We start from the raw sequence: 9,098 nt of genomic DNA, 5'->3' as shown, positions 1-9,098 counted from the left end.
CGGTCGGTCGACGAGGACGCCTCCGGGGCACCGAGGGTTGCAGCTGGGACATCTCTGCGATCTCCCCGTCGCATTCTGCGGCTCTGATTTGGGGGTAGTTTGGGGGGGGCACCTGCTGGTTAGGTCGCGAGGTGAGCACCGGCTCGGCCCTTTCAGCCTCAAGGAGCGCCTCACGGGGGGTCTGAGGCATGGCCAGGCGGACGTGTTGGCGTAGTCGCTCTGGGAAAAGTCCTCGCAGAAAAGCATGCAGGCTAAGCTCCTCACGGGCTGCTGATGGAAACTCTGGGTAGCCACGACGAGCATACAGCAACACGTCTGCTGCAAAGGTGCCCAGGCTCTCCCCCGGCTCCGGTTGGTCAGCTGCTCTCTGCTCTGATCAGTGGAGTGCCGCTGCCCAAATCGCCTCTCGAGTGCTGCGGTGAGGGCCTGGAGCTCATGCTGCTCTGCCGGGGATAGGTCAAGGAGTATCTGCAGTGCATCTCCCTCTAATGCTAGCGCTAGGTGTGTAGCAGTCTCCTCTTCGCTCCAGCCACTATGTCTGGTGGCCAGCCGCACTTGTGAGAGGTAGGGCTCTAACGGGGTTAGCCCGTTGTATTTCGGTACCTTAACTGGCGTGGTAGGCATAACTGCTCGCAGTTGGGGGCTCGGCGTGTGGGTCGACAGAGGTAGCCCATGAAGCATTGCCCTAGCATCTATCGCGACAGGCCGCCGCCGCGGTGCGCTCGCGCCATCGGGACCCGTCGGGGGACTTACATGGCCACTCACATCCTCTCTCTTCAATCGCCAGTTTCCCAAGTGGGGAATGTTCTCCTCGACAGCTTGCTCCAGCCTCTGAATGTCTCTCTCCATTACGGCGAGGGTGAGCTATCCCACTTCTGACACCAATGTGGCGAGCTCAGACAAGGAGGAGACAGAATTCTGTTCGGTTTTGTTCCCCCGCCCTCTTAGCCAGGGAGCACAGCCATTTATTTACATCTGCCAGGAGAACACTGCCGCTAGCTCACTGCTCAGCGCGGCAACAGCACAGCAACAACAACAACAACACACAGGGCGCCCTCTGACCCCGGAAGGACACACCGTCGCAGCGACAGGGCATCACCCGTCACTATGGTAACATAAACAAAACATAACTGTAAAAACAGAACCCCGAACAGCCCTGACCCGCTACAATATTGTCCCACAGCTTAAGCTAGCATTATTGTTAGTTAACTTAAGGAATTACTCGTTTTTTCCATTATGTTGCTCAACAGCCATTCATGAGAAAAACTTCCCCATCTAATGGATGTTCTCTTCGTTTCTCCTCAAACATGTAGTTTTCAGTTTACTTCGACAAAGTAAAGCTCAGCACCAAACGTAAACGAAGCGAAGACAAAAAATGGCGGACCACCACAGTGAATTTTCCCTCGCAGTGGGTGGAGTTTCAACAGAAAACATAACTATTTTCTGTTATTTTGATATGACTGGTTTTAAAAGACTGAACATCCTTCTAAAACAAGTGAAAGGCGTGAGACTTAATTATGTTTAGACCAAAAATATAAATGATTCATGTTGGATATATGTACTGTATTTTTACTAATTTAACAACCTCATCATTGCATTAGCTTTATGCTATAGCATTACGCTTACATTAGCTTGAAGCTCAAGGTCGTCATTTTATTTAATTTCTTTTTCTGGGCTTACAAACAGGACACACAACATTTAGATAACCGTTACACTGAATCTTAGGTCTGTGTTGAGTCTTCCAGCTGCTACGGTGGCCCCTAGAGACAAAGCACGTACAAACTCCAAAACACTTGCAAACTAAAAAACACATGCAAATTCCAAAACACATGCAAACTAAAAAACACTTGCAAACTAAAAAACACATGCAAACTCCAAAACACGTACAAACTCCAAAACGCTTGCAAAATCCAAAACACTTGCAAACTAAAAAACACATGCAAACTAAAAAGCACATGCAAACTCCAAAACACGTACAAACTCCAAAACACTTGCAAAATCCAAAACACTTGCAAACTCAAAAACACTTGCAAACTCAAAAACACATGCAAATTCAAAAACACAACGGAAGTGCTCCAGGACGCTAGGGGCAGTGTTGAGCTCTATTTGCAAAATAAACGGCAAGTTTGTCTGTATGGGACGGTCTAGTCTCTGTCGCGCTTCCCAGGTTGCCTAGCAACCATGATACTAACCGCTGGAAACGTGTCATACAACTTGGTTTGACAGAAATGAGGGAGAATATATTTTGTTCATTTGTTTGTTTGTTTCTACAAGAGCTTTGTGTGATTTGATAAGTATCTGAGGCTGAGACCACAGGACAGTAAAACATGATTTTTGGGCTTCATTTCTGTACTGAACAGTTATTTAAGATTAGTTAGTAAATAAGAATTAGCTGATGTTGTTCATGAGACTAAAGTCATCTCACTTTGGTAATGTAAATATAATATGGCCAATATTATAGTTATTATATTAATCATTATTAGCTATTACAGCAGTGAACATGAACTCTGTGTCAAATACTGAGCAGTACAGATTCAAGTTGCAGTTATGTCTTATCACCTTAAATCTTCACTCAAAGACAAGTATCTTTGACAGTGTATATATAGGTGTATCATATATCAGAGACAAATGTTGTTACTTCAGTATGTTGGCATTACTAAATTTGGCTCAATGCTTACATATATGTGTAAAAAGCAAATGTACGAGCTGTGATAACTGTTTCTGATAGAATGAAGAGTCGACTGATATATGAAATATTCCTTTATTGGGTGAGAAAATCAGACCATGTCATAACTGCTGTAAGTCACACAGAATAGATATCAGAGCCTTAAACAGGCTGACGTCTGCTAAATGGGTCAAACTGGGCAGAAAGTCTACAAACACATAACATCCTCATAGAATATGATGTAACACTATAGATCAACTTAGCTCAGAATATATAAAGCATATAAACAATTACAGTAATATGATGCAACAAACACAGCAGCTACTGATCCAAAATACTCAAAGCTTCATAGAACTGAAACAAACATTTATTTTTAGCTCCATTCTGCTGCTGATACATACTTTAGGTTTCTGAACATTAAACTTGTTGCTGCCTTTCATAGTGTGTAGCTTGAAGGCCCTGAGTACTTTCTCCCACACTGGAAACACTGGGATGATCACATTATGTGAACATTACCTAATAAGACTGATTCAGCACAGACAGTTAAACTTTCCTAGCAGTCCTTCACAAACAGGGAACAGTCTGTCTATTCTCTCCATCTGTCAGCTGCTGCTGGCTCTTCCTCCTCCTCTTCCTCACACACTGCTGAGTTTGTCCTGGTGGATCATCAGGGGTGCAAAGCCTCACAGATGATGTGCAGCAGTGGGTCCCTCAGTCTGTCCTCACTCTGGACACTTGCAGTCGTCACACATGGACATCAAATGTGTGATAAGCTGCAGGATTCAAACACAAGTGTAACTTATAAACACATGTTCATACTTTTATTCCACAATCAGAGAGAAAGAAACAGAGAGCGAGTGCAGGACAGACAGACAGGTGACAGTCTCAGGTGTACACACTGCTACACAACAGCACCAGAGAAGCAGGATTTAGTGTTTGTGTTATTACGAGTGTAAACAAGAAGAGTTCCAGATGGTGCAGTGGACACGTGTGACTGCTGTGATTAAAGCATCTTTCTTTCAGCTTAACGAGTGAACCGTCAGCTCGTTCAAACACACGTTAAAGTCCGTTTGGCTCGACACCACCGAACAGAGGCAGCAATATAACATAGCTAACGTTAACAGTGCAGTGAATCCTGCTTGTGCTGTGATATTCAGGACTGCGAACTGAGCAGCATCACTGACTTTCAGCTTGTTGTGTTTGTGGATATATGACTGACTTTAATTATCCACAAAATCATCACAATCTCTGTAAGATTAAGGTCGACTATATATATATTTATTAAAGTAAAGGCTTTAAAACCAAGTTAATTCTGAAAGTACAAACATCGCTAATGTCAACTTTCCCGACATGTGGCCAACAATAATGGTTTCATGTTCTTCATTAAAAAAATATTTGCGCATAAATAAGTGACATAATATTCAGTACTTACTTCTGAAAGTTTACTCTTCCTCCGCTCCGCTTCCACTGTTTTTTTTTCGGCAAAATTATCCACACCACCACCGCACTATGAAGTCTGGGATATGTTGGGCCATGAAGGCTACACCGACCCATCCTTAAAATTCAGGGAAATTAAGGACGCATTTCAGGGCCGCATTTCGGGCAGCCTTTGAATTCGGAAAGCCTTCTCTTGTCGCTGTGAGGTAATCGGCCTTAAAATGCGGCCTTTAAGGCTGCAAACCCCAAATCCGGTCATTGGTACTTCCTGGCTTGTGTAGTTACTAGGTAACAAAAGCTCAACACTGCCCCTAGCATCCTGGAGCACTTCCGTTGTGTTTTTGAATTTGCATGTGTTTTTGAGTTTGCATGTGTTTTTGAGTTTGCAAGTGTTTTTGAGTTTGTACGTGTTTTGGAGTTTGCATGTGTTTTTTAGTTTGCAAGTGTTTTTTAGTTTGCATGTGTTTTGGAATTTGCATGTGTTTTGGAGTTTGCAAGTGTTTTGGAGTTTGTACGTGCTTTGTCTCTAGGGGCCACCGTACAGTAGATTTTCCAAAGCGAGAGACAAAAATGGCGGACAGTGCAGCTGATTTTTCCTCCACAACCTTTCCAGGGGGCGGAGCTTGAGGATAAAACATGACTAATTTGTTTCCTTTCAACATGATTTATTCTAAAAGAATGAATATCCTTAAAGAATATGTGGAAATTAAAAGACAAAAATATGTTTAGATGTGAAATTTAAACTAGTCATGCTGGATATATGAAGTAATTCTATGAAAATTCAACAACCACCCTATTGCATCTTTTTCAGTGCACATTCTTGATTTTTAGTTCACAAACACTTCTTGTAATGACTAACTACTCCTGACATTTTGGAGATATACATACTATACCAGGGGTCGGCAACCATGCGGCTCTTTTGTCCTTATACTGCAGCTCCGGGTGGTTTGGGAAAATATATTAGAAGTATTTAGCTGAAGTGTATTTTATTTGTGTTTAGTTCTTTTTTTAACTTGTAGTTCTAAATTGGAAGATTATTGTGATTTTGAAATATAAAAATAAAATTATATTATATTATTTTTTCACCGCTCAAAATAAGCGTCACTCTCGCGGAAGCCGGTATACCCGCCGAAACACCGTGCGTTTATGAGACTTTCGACCCCAGTTAGGCCAGTTATGGATCTTCGGATCCACATTATGTCAGCAGCTCCACCGTGAACTATGTTAAAACAAACACCGCTCACGCCTCACAGATGACAGCTTACAGTCCTGCGTAAAGATGAAAGTGACTTCGTACAGCCCTGATTTGCAGACGCTGTGCGCAGAGGTTCAGGAGCAGAAGCCCCATTGTAAACATATCACGGCAGACCCGACGATGTTTCCATGAACACGCTTTTCAGCATCTCTTTACTGACCACTTTTCACACACGGTTGCTATACGCACACAGCCGGCTGTAGCTTTTCAGCTCACAGCCCGACAACACAACAGCAGAGAGAGCACAGACGTTAAGGCGGCGAGGCGTGATTGCAGGTGCCGCTCAGGTGCGTCCGCCTCCCCTGCAGCGGCGCTGCAGACCACGCCCCGCCACACACATTAACCAGGTAAAATACATATTTAGGCAGAATTTTGCAAATATCTATTTTTCCTTTTTCAGCAGCATAGAGCTTTTTTTCCAATTACTTTTTAAAAGTCAGGTCAAGGCTCATTTTAGCTCAGCTGGGTGTCTTTCCTTTTGTTATATTTCTTTAAGAGTTCAAAATGTGTTAATTACATAAATAAAACGTAACTTTCTCTGTAGCACTTCATGGATTTCATAAGCAACACACCTTAGTTGCTCTGTGGATTCTTTTAAAAAGCAGTTAAAAACTTTTCTGTTCAAACAAGCCTTTTGTTGATCTACATCATAGGTGTCAAACTCTGGCCCGCGGGCCAAATTTGGCCCGCAGCCTAATTACATTTGGCCCGCGAAGCCATACCAAATTACTATTAGAGCAGGCCTACTGGTATTATACAGCTAATATATATATTGTTTAGTATTAAGCTTTGCTGTTCCATATTCAGTTTTTCAGCTAAACTTGTTTGAGTCCATAAGAAAAGATTCATTCTTATATCTGGAGGAAGATTTTTTTTTTCAATAAATATTAACGTTAGCCCGCGACTTTGTTCCATTTTGAATTTTGGCCCACTGTGTATTTGAGTTTGACACCCCTGATCTACATATTTTATATTCTTTACGTTCTTTACATTTGATCTTTTACATTGTGTATAATGTCTATTGATTGTATTGTTTATTTTAATATTTGTGTACAGCGCTTTGTGACTGCCTGTCTGTGAAAAGCGCTTAATAAATAAACTTTACTTACTTACTTTAGTTGTTCACACAAAGCATAAAAGTAAAAAACAATATATACAGTGTTATCTTCATTTTAGATGTCAAAAAGTATTTGTAGGTGTGGACGTGGCGTAAAAGAGTTAGTAGTTTATTTTCTTACTACCTGTAATTTATTGCAGATTACTTGTATTTGCTTAATTGTTTACTAAATGTTTGAGGTGTGAAATAAACCGCAATGGAGCAAAATATGGGTGTGTGTGTGGTTGGAGGATGTGTGTGTGTGTGCGTGTGCATGCGGGGGGGGAGGGGGGGGCGCAACATTTTTCTTATAAAACAAAGGGGGGCGCAGCAAAAAAACTTTGGGAACCACTGTGCTAACGGCTGTCTAAATGACTCGGGTAAAGTTTGCAGCATGCGTGCTTGTTGTTTTTGTCTGCTTCCACTTGTCTTTGCACTAGGATGCTGTCGGAGTAAATGTGCAGTCATATTCATTGTGTTCCCACTAGTGCTGTCAGCGTTAATCTGAACTGACGTTAATGCCACAACACGGCAAATCTCCGTTAACGAGCTACCGCGGATCGCCCCGTGCGTGGGGCTGGATGGCCAACACGTTAACGAACTAACTGCGCTAACACACTAGTCCCCACCCATGTAATTGAGCATTGCGTGGCACATCCGACATACTGTTTTACTTTTGTCCATGACAAGCTTACCATCAGGGTCATATTTCACATGAAGACCAAAATAGTTCCAAAGGCCAGATCTGAATGAGGGTGGGGGAGGTTCAATTTGCCATGTTGCAACGAGCTTAGCTTCTGTCTTGCTAGCTTGCGCTGCGCTCAGTGGATCCAGTGTTGCCAACTCCTCAGTAAGGAAAATCGCTATTGGTTGTCCTAAAAGTCGCTAGAAGTCGCTAAATGACGTCATCGCCTAATTTGCATAATTGGTCATGCTAATCTAATTGTAACCTATGTTGTTGGAGAGAGAAATAACATCGTGGAAGAGACATAAAGTGAGTAAAAAACGTCCTAAATGCATTTAGAGTTTATTTAGAACTACAAATTCAATTTCTTTTGGCAATTATTGTTTTTTTTAATGTCACAATTCCAACCCTGCTCTTTTACCCGGGCTTGGGCACTCTGGTGGAGTTACTTTGTGTGTGTGTGCTTATAAGTAGTTTTAAACCTTGTGATCCACAAAACAGCATAAGAGTAAAAGAAGAACTGACTGCGTTACAGCACCCGCTGCTTGTTGAGAGTAAAAGCGATACGCGCTTTCACGTCTTTTTTAGCGACTTTCTTTGGAAAAAAAGTCGCTAAGGGGTCTGAAAACTCGCTAAATATAGCGACAAAGTCGCTAAGTTGGCAACACTGAGTGGATCTGCGCTCGACAGTGCAGCCTAGGCGGACTAGTCGAACGCAGATCCACTGAGCGCTCACAGACAGCATCGTCAGAAGAAAAGTTGATAAAATAAATTTTGTATTGTTCATACATATGCGCACTGAACCGAAAGCACTGTATCAAACGGTTCAATATCAATACGGGTATCGTTGCACCCCTACTCCTCCTGTTCAGGTGGAATAGATTTGCGAATCTAAAGTGTCAGTTGTAATAACCCCCAGAATTTAAAGTGGTATTCCAATAAATGCACATTTTTAGGATAAAACCAAAAATTTGACAATGTTGCTTTGCTCAATGGGTTTAACAATTTGCAAAAATTACAGGCTCAGTTATATTTATTCTGTGCAAGGCCAGCCCCTAAGCATGTTAGAGAAGTGTAACTCTCTCTGTGTTACCTTGTGTGGCAACCTGTCCAGGATGACCCCTGCTTTTCACTGTATGACAGCTCAGATATTAGTCATTTGACATATTGTCAGAATGCTCATTTATTGCAACTGGTCACCTGTACTGTTCTTTATGATGACTGATGTCCTTTCTATTATAAATAATTATTTAATCAAACAATATTAAACTGTAGTCAGGTACTGCCCGTACAGCTATTGTGTACTGATAGTTTCTTTGATTATAACAATGCTGTGTATAATACTAAACTGTTTTAACATGGAGCTAAGGAATGCCCATAGGTTAACGGTTTAAATTTAAATACCACATTTATTTTTGTATGAGGGACAGATTACAAAGTCAGTCAAACTACGAACCAAGTAAACATTAGGGGATTACATATCTTTTACCTGTATCCATAAATTAATTCTGTTAAGGTCTGACGTAGAGGACTCCAGGAACAGATGCACACAACAATTTTATTACAAGTCCACCAGGTGTATATACAAAACGGTGCAGGTAGTGATGGCCCGCTTGAAGCTGACGCTCCGGTGCGTGTGTCAAAAAAATCAACACACTGCTTCAGAAGCACTGTGTCGAAGCTTGATTCGTTTAGCCAGAGTCACGTGATCAGTGACGCCCGAAGCTTCATTTAGAACCTAACTGCTTCGGTATCTGATTCAATAGAAGCGAATCATTCGCGGGATTTGTGGAGTGTTTTGATGGTGACAGATAGCAAACCACTGATATTTTAACTGAGCGATTTGGAGCCAGCGAGGAATAGAGGAGGTTCTGTTGTGTGGGTGTATTTTGAGTTGATTTTGGTCAATCGGGTGGGTTTTCCAGCTTTGCGTTCTTGTTGTTTGCTTTTGTTTTGTGCG

The sequence above is a fragment of the Diplotaxodon limnothrissa genome, linkage group LG19 (genome assembly GCF_057381915.1).
Source record: "Diplotaxodon limnothrissa isolate DT_005_m linkage group LG19, D_limnothrissa_male_GT1.1, whole genome shotgun sequence".
Classification (NCBI taxonomy): domain Eukaryota; kingdom Metazoa; phylum Chordata; class Actinopteri; order Cichliformes; family Cichlidae; genus Diplotaxodon; species Diplotaxodon limnothrissa.
The sequence above is the reverse complement of the archived record's forward strand: the minus strand, read 5'-3'. Positions refer to the sequence as shown.